Source organism: Protopterus annectens, chromosome 10.part0, assembly GCF_019279795.1.
Source record: "Protopterus annectens isolate FY-2018-M chromosome 10.part0, PAN1.0, whole genome shotgun sequence".
Classification (NCBI taxonomy): Eukaryota; Metazoa; Chordata; order Ceratodontiformes; family Protopteridae; genus Protopterus; species Protopterus annectens.
In genome coordinates this window covers 463120995-463140434 of record NC_056744.1, presented here as the reverse complement: position 1 = coordinate 463140434, position 19440 = coordinate 463120995, and the positions used below count along the sequence as shown (strand labels likewise).

The following is a 19440-nucleotide window of genomic DNA, read 5'->3' as shown; positions in this document are numbered from 1 at the left end:
ACTTGCCCCCACTCTGGTAAACTGCAAAAGCTATGCATCCTAGAAATTCGAGAGCACTGCATGCAGTGAAACAGGATCCTGAGCTGGCTAGTGGGATAGATGAATAGAACCCTGTGGTCAGGTTCAAGATGTTTAGGCTGGCGAGGAATAAAAGAAAAGAATTATAATTAATTAAGTACGGTCATTACGAAGCTCAGCCACATTGCCTTAGAGAATTTACTTGTATAGAAAAGTAATGTGCAGGTTTTGGTCAGTTCTTAGAAAGTCACGCTTTCACACTGGGTGCTGCTTTCAGCTCGATTGTACCACTAGGTGTTTCAGTGCTTACTGTTCCTTCCTTCCTGACATTTTCACTGAAACCGCAGTAACACTGATAGATACATCAATTACCAGTGATCTATGGGTAATGCTTTATAGTGCGCTGCATGTATGTCTCAGTGAAACAAACATCAGATACCAGATAGGCTAAAGCTGATAATGTCTGAAATTGTCCCAGGGCAGACCTGAAAAAAATACTGTTCCACAGAAAGGTTGGAGCAAACTCAGGTGTGCTGCCTGAGGCTTTGCTACAGTGTAAATCACCAGAAAGGCTGACAGGTGCACAGGTCAGAGCAAGAAGAGGAAAAAAGATTTAAAGAGGAACACCTTCAAAGAGTCCAGATGCAACAGTGGGGTGAACTCAGCAGATAATAAGACTTTTTCTGTCAGCCTCCTTGTATATGCATATGTACCATACAAGTGGTTATATAGCAGTTAATGAAATACAACAGACAAAAATCTAGAAATTAAATTTATTTAAAACATTGTGCTAATGTTATTGATGTTGAAAAATACTTCTCCTAGGGTACATTGTCATAACGCAGTTCAACTCTGTACCCTGATTCCACACTATTCATTTGAGTAGATATACGATCTAAACACAACCACTAAAAATGGAATAAGGTTTCTAGAAATTACACAATGCACAAGTGTTTCTGCAGAAGGCCAAGCCTTCTTCTTTACACCCAATGTGGAGTGCTTACCCCCCCCCCCCCACAAACTTATTCACACATCAAGGTTGCAGCTCCTTGGAGAATGAATAATCAGTTAAAATATTAAAAATCTATATCTTATTCTTTCTCGGAGATGGTGCAGTAGATACAAAATTATGAAGTTTGAATTTATTTATATAACTACAGCATACATAAAGTAAATGAGAATACACAAAGCATAAAGTGAGTGTACTCAAGGAAAGCAGGAAACAAAGGAGGCAAATTTCAACACCTGAAGGAAATCCTTAATAGGAAGAGCTGTCTTAATTTATTATCCTTCAAGTATACACTTTTTTGATGTTGGTGTTTTTGGTGTTCACCGGGGGGGAGGTGCTATCATGGAAATGACGGCATTTATGTTGACGTGAATTTGTGTTTTACATTAGCTTTCTTGGTACACTTTACATTTTGGTAAGATACTAGTGTTCCATCTTTTTTCATGTGCCTGATTTTCAGCAGTGAAATTGAACAGCACTGTTTTATACAGACTGTTTTTGGTATCCTTCAACGAAGTACAGTTGTTTTTACTGTAGGTCTGTGAGCAGTGTGATGTGAAAGCTGAATGGTAGGGACTTTTGGATCTTTCCATTAACAGTGGAGTGTCTGTGCTTAATTTAATCACACTTTAAGCTTCTGCCGTCACACTCATCACTAAGTCTGGGAAAGAATGCAGTACAATGAACATAGACACTGCACTGTCACATCCACTTCCTGTCTGAATGCCAAAAATGCTGTGGTGGAGCTCATGTACTTGTCAAAAACAACTTCCACAACTCATTGTCCTGCTTACGCTGTGTACAAAATCCAAAAACAACATCAGAGGAAACTCCAAATGATTTCTGTTCAGAGAAAATCTGAGTTAAGACAGTGCATTTCCCCCTCTATTGCTGAAAGGCACTGAATAAGTAAATACTTTAAGCTCTTGTCATTCCATTGTATTAAATGACTGAGAAAACTAGTCTGAAAATTAGACTTGTATTAGCACTGCAGTCTTGTTGCCCATAACAAGACACAGCCAATTAAAATTATTTTAAGCAGTTAATACAAAACACTACCTGAAAGCTTAGAGTATTTTTCAGTTGAACCTTGCAATGCCCTCTAGGTCTCAACTCACACTACTAAATATTAAACAGATTTTCCTTTGAATAATTAAAATACATGTCTTAGAGTTTACTGTTAAAAAATATTTTTTTAATTTGTCTGCTTTAGTAGCTGAAATGTAAAGCCTTTTTCTCTGTTTTAGGATCAATGAATACCTTTTCTATTTTTTACGTCAGCTGGCATTGATCACAAGACCAGAACTGGGAAGTACTTGAATTTTATGTTTCTTTGGCATTGTCATCTTGTTAAGTCATCTCCAAACTTTCCTCAAACAAGTCTCCTACAGATAATCAAATATTTTGTTTCTGTCACCCAGGTAAGAAACTGTTTATTTATTCCTGTCTAATAATAGCTATCTTTCTATTTTGTAAGGTATTGCACCTTCAACCCAACTGCATACCTCCCTTTCGTATGTGTCTATATACTTTCAACTTAGCTTAGGCTTACATGTTAAAATAAAGGTATTTTATATTAGGATTCACTTGGGGTGTCTTCTGGAGCAGGAGGAAATCCCTACTACATCGGGGTACTTTGTTCTGTGAAGCAGAGTGTTGACCCTTTAACTGTTATTACAGTTACACTATTTTGTGAGGTACCTGATTCTGAGGAAAAGGCATTGGATGTCTGTGAAGGCTGCCAGATAACGTATCAATATAAAATAGTAAAAGTAAAGTACCACCTGGCAGTTTCTGTCTCTGGCTGTAGTTCTGAAACTATGCTTATAGAATGATGGTTGTGTAGATGTTGTATCAGATTTCTTTTTGACTGTGAGTCGTACAAAGGTTTGGCTGGAACTCAGTGGAGGTTTGATGACATTACATACATAGTTACTGTTAGGCTGATAGGCTAGATCCTCCCATGACTGACGACGATTAGCCCCTTCATCTACTTTTAGAAGAATTCATTCCCACTGGGGCCTGAGCTGACCAGAGGGGGCTGTCATCCAATCATAAAGGGAATTTGTTCCCTCATCCCTCACAAATGGTAAAGGGAAGGAAGTTTATACTTATGGCCACAGTTCCACTCTTCACGGATGTGACATGCATGTCATAGGAAGACACAGTACCAGCATGTGTGATGCATGCATGCTTCCTAACCTGCTCTGACCTGCAGATACAGTACTGCCCCCTACTTTGTGTGTTCATATTCATATCATGACCTGCATGCTGCTGCCCTTGGCCTCTGGTATTGCTAGAGGACAGTACAGCAGTGGGTTGGTCTGTCTCCTTCCTTTGAGATAGGTAAGGTGACAATATACACTCATGCTCATCTTCCCTTGAGGTCTACTCCAGCTCTTAGATTTCTACTCTGTCTCAGGTAATCTGGGTCAGAGTCATAGAGTTTTATCCCTTTTTATGGCATGGAGCTGCCTAGGTTGAGAGGCTTGAGTAGTGTCCACAGCTGCAAAGCCTTTATGTGTGCAGTCAATTCCATTCTCCATGTTTACTGCATGCATATATCCATATCTGTTTTATAACATAGTCTTCATCCAGATTTTTTAATGTTCTGTGTTGCACGAGTATTTCCCCTTGCCTGGTAAATGGTATGAGCAGTACTTTTTTATCAAGTTGATCTTAATAATTTAGCACATTTGCTGTCTACTGTTTCCACTGTCTCAGACATTTCTGATGATTGTCATTAAGACAATATCTTAAGCACTATAAGATTTTAAATGGTGGCAGTTATGCTTTAGAACCACAATGATGGAACGTCTGTACTGTTTATATTAATAGTGGCACTGGGCAAAGATTGTAAGTCTTTTCCAAGGACATTGGAAGTCTTGGTTTGGATTTTATCTTTACCTTGCTAAAATGTACTCATATGGATTATTCAGCTTGACAATTGTTTTTATAATACATATGATGACAGAAATACTTGTTAATAGTGGAGTTAGTTAATTTAGGTTTAAGACGTGTGAATTTTTGTATTGCTGTTATTTGTGTTTACTGTAGAAGAATTTCTAAGTCTAGGTGCCATAGTGGAACAGCAGTCAGGTTAACAGTGCTGGTTCAGAGCAGTTAGTTCTCTGGCTATGTTCCCACATGGATGCCGTTTATGTTGACCATGTGCATGTCCTTACAGAGTTTTTTAGGATTTTACCTGGGTGCTTTCAATTTCTTCCTAAATCCTAAAGATATTCAGTCAGTCGACTGGTGACCTCAAAATTGCCTGTGTGTGTCTGTTGTCCGTTTTGCACTGAGTGCAGGATGAGCTCTGACTCCCCCATAATCCTGAAGAAAATAATGTCCTCATACAGGGGATGTGCTCACTGTGGTCTCTAAAATAAATACTGTGAGTTCAGATTCATAGCTGGCCAGGAAAACTGAAAATTCCATCTTATAGCAATCTCCCTCTGAAAAATGCTGTCTCTTTAACACTTATGTTGTCCAGAATGAACTAATGGACGACACTGTCTTTCAATGAGCTTGTCATGACAATTAGAATTCATTGACAAGAACTTCCATGTGTGGCAGATTGGTGAACTTGTTCCTTGCACTTGAAGCTTAGTCCAAGAATTTTAGACCGAAACAATGTCCTTAATGAATGCACTGTGTTAACATTCTGCAGAAACCACCTGATTGACCTACAAGCCAGTGAGCATGGAGAAAGAGTTGGAGCTTTTCCTTGTATTTGTTATGCAGATGTGGGGAAACTACAGGGTGCTGTTCACATTGCAAATGGGTTTGGAATAAGACCCAGCATACATGCATGCAGACCTAACACATTGATGTTCTGTGGACCTAAGTACAATACCTAATGCAGTGGACAGCTTGGGACATTGTTAGTTGATGCAAGAAACTATGGACTCCAGTTCTCATCAAACAGGTTCATAGGTGTGTAATAGGCTAATGGCCCTGGGGCCTTTACAAGACTAGCCCATAGGATTAACCTGGCAAAGTGCCCACCCGTCCTTAGCTCCCAGTGCCTCTGTCGAGTAGAGCCACTGGAGTTATCCCCGAGGTGAATTTTCTGTTTCCCATCCACTCATCAAGATTTCTCTTGAAGAGGGTCAGCGAGGTGCTCTGCTTGACATGTATGGGAAGTCTGTTCCATAGCATGGGGAGTCTCTGGGTTATGAACCTGTCCCTCCAGCATGTTCTGTTAATTGTGGTAATGACGTTGAGGTCTCTGGAGCGTGTGGTGCAGAGGGATTGGGATTTCTTTAGATATAGCATTTCTAAACAGCTGGGTCAGACATGGCTTTGTAAGTCAAGCAGAGACTGCCTCTAAGGAGGTGATATGAGACCAAGAATAGTTGGAGTTTTCTGAGTCTGTCCATATAGAACAAGTGTTTAAGGTCTAGGATCCTCCTTGTGAGGTACTTTTGTGACCTCTCCAGTTGTTGCAGGTGTCTAGTGAGGTACATACCAAATGGGTTATTGTACTCCATGATTAACCTAATGAGGGAAGAGTAAAGGGAGACAATGACCTCTTTCTTCCTGGATGCAAAACCCTTAGTAATGAGATGTGCCACATAGAAGGACATTCTGACCACAGTGGCAATGTGGTGATCAAAAGAGAGGTTGCTATCAGCCTGTGTTCCCAGATCACTTATAATGCCTACTGTGTTCACTGGACTACCATCAATGTGGTATTTCATGGGAACTGGGTTTTTCCAAAGGGGATGACGACACATTTTTTGGCATTGAGCTTAAGGCCATGGTTCTGACACCAGTCATTGGTCTCAATGAGGCCATTCTGTAAGATGTCAGCATCACTTGGGGAGTGAATAATAGCTCCCAACTTGCAATTGTCTGCAAACTTTGTCAGCCAGAGTCCTTTCGTGTTGGCCTTGACTTCAGAGAAGTAGATACCAAACAGGAGAGGACTCAGGACCGAACCCTGTGGGACTCGACTCGTGACTAGTTGGCAGTCTGATTTGGAATCAGCTACTTTCACACTGTGGGTTCTATCTGTGAGCCAGTTTGCAACCCATCTGGTGATATAGGGGTTGATGCCTAGCTTAGTGATTTTTTCTGTGATTCCTGAGTGGGGAATGGTATCAAAAGCCTTGGCCAGATCAAGGTAGGCTGTATGAACCATCTTGCCTTCATCCACAGCTGTGGTGACTGACTCAAAGAAGTCAACCAAGTTGAGCAGACATGATCTACCCTTCACAAAATCAAACTGTGTGGGATCCAGAGTTTGGAGATTCCCTATAACCTTGTTTATTAGGTCCATGATGATGCATTAAATAGTTTGCATATCAGACTCATCAGACTAATGGGGCGATAGCTCCCAGTGTCTGTAGTCGCTCCTCCTTTGCGGAGAGGGATGACTGTAGCAGTGTGCCATTCGGTAGGGACAAAGCCTGAGGTGAGGCTGTGATTGAACAGGGCACACAGGTGAGGTGCCAGTTCACTCTGTAGTTCATGTAGAACACAACCTGGGATATTGTCAGGTCCCATAGAAGCTGTATTCTTGGCCTTGGACAGTGCTGTTTTAACCTGCACAGCAGTAATACTGGGTGCCTGGCAATCTACTTTGGGGGGAGAGAGGGGTAAAGTTGGCACTGAATCTGTCGGCCAGTATACTGGCTATATCTGTTGCCTCGATATAGGAGGTACCATTGTGCAGTAGCTCAGAGCAAATCTGGGTATTGCCGTGGAGATTCTTTACATAACTATAGAAGGCCTTGTGGTTGTCTTTACTATTTGCTGCAGTTCTGTTTTCATAGCTAGCTTTAGAGGATTTGATGAGGGATCTCAACTTTTTGTTCAGGCTGATAAGGGAGTTTTTTCCAGTCTTGGGACTTCACCTTATTCTGTATAAGTTTCCTCCTTCTCTTGTAGAGTTTGTTTATGGCAGGGGACCACCAGTTTGGCTTCCTTTTGAGGAGAGCATCTTGGTTCTATTAGGTATGGTAAGATCGATGCATTTGTGTACGTGTTTGTACAGTGCATTGGTGTATGATTCTGCAGTCACACAACTATTCTCCATTTGCATGGGTGCCATGAAGCTAGCCACCTCTGTTTTTAGGAGCCCAAAGTTAGCTTTGGAGAACTTTTTTATGGTGGTTATCTTTGCGGGGGGGGGGGTGTATTTCCAAGGTGATTAGTTTGTGGTTGGATATAACCAGGGAGGAGCTGACTATTGGTGTAGAGCAACGGTCGCCCTTGTTAGTAATGGCCAGGTCATGGATGTTGCTACCTCTAGTGGGGTTAAGAACGAGCTGGTCCAGGGCATTGGAATTAATGAACTTATGAACTCCAGCAAATATTGGGCAAGTGTATTGGTACATGAGTAGTTTACCCAGTTAATGGAGGGGTAGTTGAAGTCACCTTTTAAAAGAGTGTTAGGATGGACCCTAACATTCTCCATGGTGCTTAGGAACATGGAGTGCAAGTCTTGGGAAATGGTTGGGGAGCTATAGCAGGATATGACCTGAATCGCTGTCTTACCCAATGTTAACTGCACCTGAAGTATCTCTGATGCGTTATGTTGGGCTACCAGTCTGGAGGTGTGTGCATCCTTTATGAATATGGAAACACCACCGCCTTTGGAGCTTCGGTCCAAGTTCTGGGGCTGAAAGGTGTGGAATGAGTTCTAGCCTGGTAGTGCATGGGTGCTTTCTGCTGCCTTGAACTAGGTCTCTGTTACAGCACAAATGTTGATATTCTCCATTTTAAGGAGTACTTCGAGCAAGTGCAGTTTGAGATTTAGACTTCTAGTGTTGAGCAGCATAACCCTCAGACTGTATTTGTTTGTAGCTGTTACAGTGGTAATTTGCTCTTTGGAACACTGCCTAAAAAAGGCACTATAAGGGTGGCAAGAGCCTTGGCCAGTACCCGGAAGCCCAGGGGTGACAAATGCAGGCCATCTCTGGCAAAGCGTCGAAGTCTGTCAGTCATGTCATCCCAGGCAGACAGATACTGGATCACCTTAGAGTGACATCAGAAACTTAGCCAGTTGTTGAAATCAGTCATTTTCTGCTTGTACTGTGGTATCATTTTGGGTGATGGTAGGATGCTGGTCAGGGCTAGGGTCATACCCGCCTGGGTTACATAATCCGAGAGCTCCTCCGTGTCTCTTTTCATGCAGTCCAGGGAGGTACGTCTCAGATCATTCACACCCACATGTACAATGACAGAGTCATATTTGTTCCTGTTGCTGAGGGACCTGAGTGCATGCGTTATGTGGCGGATCCTGGCACCTGACAGGCAGCTGACTGTTACTTTCTCCTTATTCAACGTAGTGAGTGGGACATCAGTTTGCCTCACTAACAAGTCACCTATGATTAGTGTGTTGGGCATGCTGTTTTGCCTTAGGGGCTTTGGTTGAGTGGCACACTGTTTAGGAGCATTATGTGTCTCGTGTTTAGTGTTGTGTTGTGGTGTCAAGTGCATTTCTGCCTTGGAGATCTCTGATGCTTGGGTAGATTTTTATTGAGAGCGTCCGCAAAGGTGACTGTGTGGTTTGTGTTTTTATGTGAAGACAGTGCTGATGTGTGTTCTGGAGGGCTATGTGTTCCATGTGGTGTGCTGCAAGTGTTGACCTTCTCCTCTTGACCAACTATTCCCATCTTGGCTGGAGAGTGTGTGGCTTCCAATTTGGATATATAAGTGCATCTGTTGCAAGTTTGAGTGTTGAAAGGTAAGAGGAGAGGGTTGTCAGTGTACATGAGGCAGTTGCTACATTGCCTTTGGATGCCCAAGTTCACCAGGTTAATAGGAGAAAGCACAGGGAACTGACCTTTAGACATGCCTAGAGGGGTGGGCGTTGATAATAAGTATAGATGGCAACATTAGAAAAAAAGATGAGGAGACATAAACTAAAGTGTTGCAAACAAGAAATACAGTTATAGCTCTTTATAAAGTACACTCAAAGACTTAAGAGGAGACTAGAAGATCTGGAGAAAAGAGCATGTAGGGTAAATGTGTGTCTGACTGTTTGTGTTGTTTAGCTGAAAAGATAGAAGGCCACAGTAAGTTGACTTTTTTGATAGTTAAGATTCCTTTGTTTTTCTGTGTAAGAAAAGGCTTCTGTCTTGCAATCTTACCCCATAGCCCAGACATATGGAGAATACAGGACATTGTTGTTACATGTAGTACACAACCAGAACTTGCAGAAATTCATGCACCTCCTTCAGTGTTGCTGTAGGTCTCTTGGCAGCCTCCCTGACCAGTTTTCATCTTGTCTTTTCATCAATTTTGGAGGGATGTCCAATTCCTTCTACCGTCACTTGTTTGTCTTTTCGGCTTTTCCCAGTTTGGGGTCACCACAGCGGAACTCCGGTCCGCTAATGATTGGCAGTAGATTTTGCTATGGTGCCGAGTTGCCAGCCTGACGCCCAACCTTCAGCGAAGGCACGCCCATTCATGCATCTCTTTTGGAGGCAACTCGACTGCGGGGAGGACATGCAGATTCCATACAGAAGGCACTCCAGCCGTGAATTGAACAGGAGAACCTCTTGCTGTGAGGCAACAATGCTACTGCTGTACCACCGCGGGTTTACTCTTTCCACCGTCACTGCTGTCTCATATTTTATCCACTTTTTGATGACTGTCTTCACTGTGTTCCATGGTATATCCAATGCTGTGGAAATTTTTTTGTACCCTTCTCCTGACTGATAACTTTCAACAATGAGATCCCTTTGATGCTTTGTAAGCTGTCTGTGAAACATGGCTTTTGCCATAGCAGGCAACTGAGTAAATGTCAGAAAAATCCTACCAGGACAGCTGAACTTTATTTGGGGTTAATCAGAGTCTCTTTAATTGATGGAAAGTGTGTACCCAAGAAGACTGAATGCTGTAATTAAATTAAAAGGTGCTTCAACAAAATATTAGCTTAAGGGTGTGCACACTTATGCAACCAGCTTATTTTACATTTTTTATTTTTTATATTTTCCCCCTAACAGATTTGTTTGTTTATCAATTGAATTGTAAATGTTATAGGTCACATTAAAGGAGGGAAAATTTTTTAAATGATTTATTATGGTCTCATTTTTTTTTATTTCACAAAAACCTGGCATTTTAACAGACAACAGTATTTACATCTCACCAGCCTTTGAGTTTCCCAGCACCAAAGAGATTTAAAAATGTTTCTCTTGGTACTGGAAACCTCTTTAATAAAGCTAGTGCTTGACCTACTGGACTGTGGTATTTTTTTTGGACAAAGCTGTTGTGCAGAGATTGCTGTTTAGCTTTTTCTTTCTGGGCTGTCCTGAAGTTTGACTGCTGAATCATACCTCAGTGCAGCTCATTGGTTTTAATCATTTGATTAGCTATTTACATACATTCATAGATTCATAGGTAAGTACTAGGCTAGCTGCCCTTGTGGGCCATTTTAAGCCTAGCCAGTTTCCCTTTCTGTGCTTGAAATAACCTGTCCAAATAGATTATAGAATAACCTTTGCTGTGGTGGTATGGATAACACCCCACCACATGCTCAATAATTCTGTATTACCCCTAACAAGGATAACTGGAATCATACCATAGATAACTCGAGGGGACCCATGCATGAGATAAAGCATTTAGGAGCTTCCTCTGTCCACTGGTAGTACAGGGGACAGTCCTAGAGTAAATTTCCTGTTTCACATCCATAGATCTAAATTGCGATTGAAAATGGACAGGGATGGATTTTGTTTCATGTGAACTTCCTTTGCTTGCCTGTTCTACAGCATTAAATGTGATCACAAGCAGTTGAGTTTAACTTGAGTAAGAACAGTAGATTATTTTAAATCAGACAATGTAACTGTGTGGAGAAAGGATGTAAATAATAAAGGATTAGAATAAGAAACATTTTTCAAGTAGTGAGAGGTTAATTAACCGAGTAACATGTGCACAGTGAGTTAAATTCACCTGTCTGTTAGCACGGTCTCTGTCTCCTCTCCCTTTTATTTAATTTGTGTATTCATGTTCTACCCTTCTCCCTCTATTCCCCTCTGCATTTCTTCAAGTTTTGTTTTGTTTTCTTTCCTAGATAATGACAATATTACATTACCTATCAGTACTGAAATATGCCATTTTATTTGGTGATGTTAATTTATGACTAATCTTCCTAGGTTGAAGTTGTTTGACTGAGAACCTACTTTTGCAGGCTCAGCATTAAGTGATGGAGGTTTGATATATCAAAACTGCTACTTGTATTTTGTCATTTGCTACCATTATTTGCTTGCTTTGGTTTTTGTCAAATCCTACTGGTTCAATGTATTAGAATTAGAGAATTTCATTCCAGGGGAGTCTGGGTGGGACCTTCCAAAGTCTCAGTTGGGGAAGCATTCCCCAGTAGACATCAGTACTCTTTATAAATAGGGTTCTGCCGCTACTCTGTTTTATTTTGAATCTTTCATTGTTTGTTTTTAAACCAGGCAATGTTATACAGAGCTCTGAGCTCTCAGGAATTATGTTGGTCTCTTTCAGTGAGAGAGCAGAACTCTTGGTATAAAGCAGTGGTGGGGTGCTTATATATCTTATTCATTTATCTACCAAAACTGCCAATTCTGTTATTAAAGATGGTCACGTTTCTTTCTGGTTAGACAACCTCTGTCTCAGAATTATTAAAATGGTGTTTAAGGTTTTGATACTTCAGCCATCTGTATAGCTGTGGTTGAAATTTTAAATATTTTTGTTACTGGTCTGAGGCAACCAGGGAAAAGAACCAACTTTAGTAGACTCTGCTTAACCTTTTTTTTTGCTACATCACCGGATGTTTATGTGTTGCAGGATGAGCGCAAAGTACTGGAAAGATGGAGTTTGAAGAGTTTTGCAGCTTCTAGTCTTCCTTCTAGGAAGGCCAGGAGTTCAGCTGTTTTGTTTTTGCTTTTGTTTGCAGATTTTATGAGGTTCTTGTGGTTTCTTCTACTGTAAATGGCAGAGGTTGCCTAACAATGGTGACATTTAAAGTTCCTGAATACGTTTTAACATTTAGCAATATCCATTTTATTTCAGCAACAGAAATCAGATAGTCAAAGGTATTGATGCATCAAATTATAGATTTCGTGCAGGCAGGAGGTATTACAGCAACTGTCTCACAGGAAAATATGAATGAGTATTATATGAGGCCAGGGCATTTATGGATGAGGGCCTACTCTGTCTTAAATACCTGAATTATTGGATATGTAGAATATAAGTGATGGCACACCAAATCCAGATAAAATAATAGACAAGCAGTATTAAGCTTTTACCCACAAAGGCTACATCAGGGTAAAGGATTCACTTGCAAAATGCAGCATATGCACCTTCAATTGCCATTACAAAAAAGTTGCAACACATTATCAGACCATTAACAGGTAATGATATGTGAATTCATCTGATTTCCTTCGATTTAAAGTAGGCTTTATGCTGGCCATACCTTTTTTTCCTAAATAATTCTTTTTTTGTTTTACATAGCTAAAAAGACACACAGGCACATAATCAAAAGCATATAACAATCTCAGAATAAATATTTACATCCACAAATATGAGGACCCTAATGTAATAAAATTCTTCACAAATCATTTTCAGTTTGCCCCCATTACCCTTTGCCTACAAGGCAAAAAACAGTAGTTCAGAAATAATTCTGACATTACTAAATGTAGGAAACGGGTACATTATCTTGATGCACATATATAACAAATGACCTGTCATCTGCCATCTGTAATCCTACCATTTGTTGAAAAATATGAAAAACACAGTATGTGTTACGGTCAGGATTACCAGTAGGTTCACTACTGAAATGTTGGCATTTGAAATGCCGAGTGCTGACAAGCTGAAAACACAGAAGTGCAAATTTCGAAAATTGTTCTTCTCCTGTAAACATTTTTTGCAGGATTACCTAAGTTTAAAATGTACTTGCACACCAGAATAAAATAAATAAGAATCCAAACATTTATACTGCAAATAAAACAGTTTTTAGAATAATTATTAAAATAACATTCTGATGAAACATTAAAAAAAATTGTTAAGCATGTGGTAACAGCCAGTCAAGTTAATATTAATAAAAACACATTGTTTTGATAAGTTCCACAGTTGCTTATGTTTCATAATTTGTCCGTGCATAATTTTAATAAATATTAATAGATAAGGTATCATTTAACCCAAGATATTGTCTTGAATTAAGCCACACATTACAAATCAGTTTGTACTGTAATTTCAGTTCCCATGTATCTCTGCTGGCACATACCATTCAGCCTCCTAGCATAGGCTATATTGGACAAAGCCAAATATAATAGGGGACAGAGGTCCAAAAAATAGGGACAGTTTTTTAAATATTGCACTTATAAATGTAGAAAGTTGATAAAATAATAGGTTTTGTATTAACATGCATTTTCTGAAGGGTATGGAGTCAAAAACTTAAATGTGTGTCACTATTTAGTGACATCAGTCTTCTGTGTTTTGCCAGAAAACCACAAATTTTATAAGGAATAGATTACAAATGTGAAGCAAAAATCTGGACCTTCTGCAAAAATCTGGTTAGTTATGATGGGTAAGATAGAAATGCGCTGAAGAATAGCAAATAAAAAGGACTTCTGTTTGCTTTGCAAGGTGTGTCTAAAAAGTGAATTATTATAATTTCTATTTTTCTATGTCATAATTATGTTCATAGATTTACATGGATATGGGTCTACCCTTATAAAATTAGTACAATAGTCACAGAAACAAAAATAAACTACCATTTTAGTTGTTACATGTATATTTCCTGTTAAATTTAATTACATTTTTAACATGTTCAGTTGCATTTTCGAGCCTGTATAAATGAATTTATATTGTGTCACATGTATATTTTATCCTAAATATTAATTTGTTTCTTCACATGTTCAGCTTCAGTGTTTAGCCGTGTATAAATGAAATAACAGTGTGTGTGCAATAACCACACTTCAGTAATTCCTTTCTACTGCTTATGTTTCCAGTTACTTTCGGTGCTTGTAGTTCTGATTTTGCTTTAATATTTGTAAGCCTGTTATATGTGAAGTCGGACCTGTTACTCAGTGCTTCCAAGGCTCCATCAAACTAACAATTTTCCAGTTCTGTTTTGTAATAATTTTGTAGTGTTGGTGTCAGACTCATATTTGTGTATCATTGTTCTTCTAAAATTGACTCCATTCACAGATGCCTTTTAATAATAATCAATGATGTTAGTGGCTAGTAAGCCCTTCTTCAGAACTGATTTAAATTTAGTTATCATATCTTCCAAAATTTAATCTCTTAGTGTTAATAGAAGGTCATGGAGATGACTTCTGTATAAAAACATACCTGTCAACATTTCCATCTAATTTTTAGAGTGATGTCCTCTGAAAATATTTTTGCAAAGCTCTCCATCTGGCCTTGTACTGATCCTATATTTTACCAAAAATAGTGATAACTTTGAAAGTGTAAATATTAATAATAAAAATACATATTGTGAAGAAGTCTAACAACATTGTGGATGAAAATGCTAAATAAACTATTTCATTATTTTTTCGGTGAGGTCAAAAATATGTGTTTTATTGTTTTACAGTTGTTAATTTTTTTGTGGCGTTTTTATTTATTTTTTTTTTTTGTTTGAAATGTAAATATAAATTAGAAAAGGTGGGATTTCTGCAAATTCTTGAAAGAAACATGCCTGTTTCAATGTTCTTACTAATGGTTATGTCTAAGTACTTGATTTCCTCATGGGACATATTATGAGTGAATTTCAGAAAAGTAGCAGTCACATCGATGTATTCCAAAAAAGTTCCAAAAAATAAAAATGTAATCTAAGAATCTTATATATATATATATATATATATATATATATGGGTCTACTTCTGTTTTGCGAAAGACTGAAATACCGATGACCACAACACCGAGATGAAAATCACGAAACATGGAATCACCAATCAAGTGAGTATGCACAGGGCAAGTGAACACTTGTCTAACACTTGTCTAATGGGGGTGTGTGATGCCCGTGCCCTGGCCCAGCAATCAGGGAGCCTCAATCCTTACCACTAACACCAGAGAGGGCGTCTCATATATGAGGAAAGGATAAATACACATAGTAAATTGCAATTTCCCTTAAGAGCACACAGAGATCACAATCAGTCCAGGGCTGGTCGCTCCCTTGCTCCTCAGGTTTCCAATAAGACTCCCCACTGGCATAGCTGTAGGGTCCAGATCTCAGCCTAGCTGAGCAAGCTATAATCTCCAGCACCCTCTCTGTCCAACCAGTGCTTCGTGTCCCTGCCCAAGTAGCTGACACATGCACACACACATCCACTCTGAGAAGAGGTTATACAACCACACAGACACTCCTGGGGAAGGCTGGCACAGGTTCACCAGCTGTGCCCCTTTCTCCCAGACTATATGGTAGTAATTACTGCCACCACCCAGCTAATATTTATCAGCTACTCAAAGGCCCTTAAAAGGGTGTTCAGGTATTACTGTGCAATATTAATATCCAATTAGTAGTATAGCCCAGGGCTAAAGCTATTAGAGTGGCCTTGTACAGTTTTACCAAAGGCATGCAAGTACTCTTAAGAACTTAACTTATCTCTACACAAACCAACCACAGTTAAAAGGTTTTAAAATATTTAATAATAAATAATTAAAACAACAAGACAATACTTTCTACTATACAGTGCTAGTCAAAAGTTCAGAGATCCCACAGAAATACTTAAAATAAGTTAGTAGTACAGTTCTGACATCGCGGAAAAACACTTAGTCTAATCTTTCTAATTTTTGGTTATTCCTAAAAGAAAACACACTTCTAAAATAACTTACGTATAAAGCAAGGCAGAGTGCTGTGAGTTGGATAGTCAAGTCAAAAAATGCTTAATAATCTCTGGTTCTCTCTGTTGAAATTGAAACTGCAGTTCTGATAAAACATTTCATCATCTTTTTACACTTTTCTGGTGTTCCCAGGCTGACAGAAACCGCATTTATATTCTTTTACACTTAGAGCAATAAAGGACATTGCATATGTAAATTCTAGTAATTATTTCTTAAGTTAAAACAATAGGCAGGATGCTTACTCCAGACTCATCGACTCCAAATTCTAACTTCAGAGGAACGGACAAAGTAATTTTAATTTCAAAGGACCAGCAAGAAATGCTTGACTTAACTTTCTTTACAGCAGATGGCAATGTTGCCACATTCTTTTTAGTTCAACCTTTCACAACATATTCTTTCATTTAAGAAGCAAGCCTGCATTTCAACATTTCAAAGTACTTACCAATGATATTATTATGCACCAAATTCTATTTGACTAGGCTGGCAGCCTTCACCCATCTCTACCAATCTTCACAGGGGGATTATGCTGTTTGTCCACTGTACTGCAATCCCAGAGTTGGTATATATAGTTGGGGGTTGTGGTTGGCGTAGCCCCCCACCTAGGTGGGTTTTAGGTGGTGTGTTATTTGCTGTTGTTTTGGGCAAGTATCCGCATGCGCTGTGCATACTTACCTGATTCATGATTCCGTGTTTTGTGATTTTCATCTTGGCCTTGTGGTCATTGGTATTTTGGCCTTTTGGTAAATAGAAGTAGACCCATATGTATATATATATTTATATATATATATATATATATATATATATATATATATATATATATATATATATATATATATATATATATATATATATATATGTATATATATATATATATATATATATATATATATATAGATCCAGGTTAGTACATCGACAACTGAGAAGATCGACGTCCACTTCTCCGACACGAAAACACCGACACATGAAATAATCAAAACTACAAATCATGGACATTTAACAGGTAACGGGTTTAAATTTCACTAATCATGCCTACCATAAGGACTAAGTAATACAATGATCGTAACACATGCATAACACTGCCACACTTACTAAAACATGGTAGGCATGATTAGCAAAATTTAAACCCGTTACCTGTTAAATGTCCGTGATTTGCAGTTTCGATTATTTCATGTGTCGGTGTTTTCGTGTCGGAGAAGTGGATGTCGATCTTCTCAGTTGTCGATGTACTAACCTGGATCCATATATATATATATATATATATATATATATATATATATATATATATGTATGTATACACATTGGAGAGAGGAGAATTACAAAAGAAGTTGCTTTTTCCAAAACCATATAACTAACTTGGCATAAAGGGGAAACATGCCGCCCTCATAGCCAATCCACTTCTTTGTTTAAAAAATCCTCCTTCAAAATGCATAAAATTATTATCCAAGATAGTTTCCATAAATATAATAAAAACAATAATGTCCACATTAGAAATAAAATCACATGTTAAAAGGACCTCCTGGACAGAAGCGTAGCTGGTTTAGCCAGTGCCCTGGGCTAGTTCTATGAACCAGCAATCCACCACTTCAGTTTGTCAAGTGAAGAGCTAAAAAAAAAAAAAAAAGGCAGTTCACTGTTATAAGCCAATATATTTGAAATTGATCAGTTTATTACAGTTAGATATATGCCACACCCTCTGCCAGCTCATCCATTGAAGATGAAAAAAAAAACAGATGCTCCTTCTACTGGTATACTAACTAAGTAGCCAGTTGCATGACACCACCCCCCACCCCAGCCATTCAGGTCCCATTTATGTGCTCTGCCCCCAACCCTCGTTTAACATATTTTATTGAAAAAAAAATAATAGTAATTTTTTTTTCTTCTTTCAAACTGTAGCAAAGAATTGCTGCAGTTGGTACTCTGCCTGCAAGGAGTGCTGTGGCACTCATATTTTAGTTTAAAAAACAAACAAACAAAAACTACTGTTTAAACTGTAGCAAACTTGTTTGTCTTTTCGGCTTTTCCTGGTTAGGGGTCTCCACAGCGGAACTCCGGTCCACTAGTGATTGGCAGTAGATTTTTTATGGTGCCGAGTTGCCAGCCTAACGCCCAACCTTCAGAGAAGGCACGCCCATTCTCGCATGTCTTTCGGAGGCCACTCGACTGTGGGGAGGACATGCAGACTCCACACAGAAGGCACTCCAGCCGTGAATCGAACAGGAGAACCTCTTGCTGTGGGGATTGCTATAAAATGCAGCAAACAGTGGCTACAGTTTATATCCTGGAGCACTGCAATACTCAACTTTTACTTAAAAAAAAAATATATATATTTTTTTATTTTAAACTGTAGCAAGCAGTTGATACATTTTAGACCACAGATGGAGTGCTACAGCACTCAGTGTTGACCACAAATGCAGTACCGGCTTTTAAAACCCAGTATTGCATTACAGAGTAATCAGGATCGGCTGATTGTGCTCCCCCAACATTTTGCATCCAGGGCATTTGTCCCCTTACCCTGACCTAGCTACTCTACTGCTAATGGAACCATTTTAAACCTTTTATTTGTGAGATAACAGAAAACAAATTGACCATATCTATAATGGCAAACATCCCTTCAGTAAGAAATGCTTGTTGGTTTAGATTACCTAGTCCCAAGAATCCTTCACCATTTATGGATGGGTGTCTTAGAACACTTTCAGTCGACTTTCAAGGTAAGCTGCCAGAGGATAAGTTTTAAAACCCTCTGCAGACACTATGGAGAGTAAAGGGGGATCATTTATATTTTTGTGCACTTTCAGTATACCAAGAATTGAAGATATCACAGGCTTTTCAACTACTAAATACTTGTAAGGTTTTGGGATGATAGCATGTTGCAGCTTGGTATCAGTTAATAAGCTACCAGATTTGTGATGTACAACATTAATCTCATTGCAGGAACCGTGCAATAGTGATTACTATTACTGAGCAGATGAAACATTTTCATTGAGTAGTTTATGATGCTCAGCATTATCAAACCACCTCACTTTTGCGTGTCGTAATCCTGATGCCTTTATTGCTTACAACGTCATAAAGAAGCTGCCATATATTCTTAGTTATGATACAACAATAATAATACTTTCTTTTTTTTGCTACTTCTAATATTTTTTCAAACATTCTTTCAAACAGGGTGACAGCAGGATGTGGCTGCTGGGGGGGGGGGGGGGGGTCAAAAGTACTGCTCCAACAAAAGTACCACATCCAGTTATTACTCATATTATTTTTTTCCATGTTCTTAAAATAGAAGGTTAAATGCAACTTCCTAGTGAATATTTGTAGTTCAAACAGGGTCAACTGTATCATTTTTCCCAGCAGAAACAAATGTAAAACCTTTCTGAAATAGATTATAGTAAACATCAGAAATATCTACATTGCTGTAATTAACATTTTTAAATCCATTACAAGATTTAATTATATTTTTCTTCTGCAAGTCATGTCCTTCGTCATCACATGCAGACTTTAAGAATGATGTCATTGTTAGCACACATGCTGTAAAACAAGACATAGAAATCGACATTATATGTCTGAAAAGTTCCAATGGAAAGTTCATTGTTACATTTAACAAATTCATGACTAATAAATATAACAGCTTCAGACTCAGTCCCTTC

At 38.8% G+C, this 19440-nt stretch overlaps 1 protein-coding gene across 1 annotated transcript in view; it reads left to right on the top strand.

The window, feature by feature from the left end:
• SLC6A9 (solute carrier family 6 member 9) overlaps nt 1–19440 on the top strand; it is a 1267030-nt gene that overhangs the window by 264875 nt on the left and 982715 nt on the right. The window contains exon 2 of the mRNA XM_044085361.1: nt 2275–2448. The gene's annotated coding sequence lies outside the window, so the exon portion shown is untranslated. The remainder of the gene's footprint in view (nt 1–2274; nt 2449–19440) is intronic.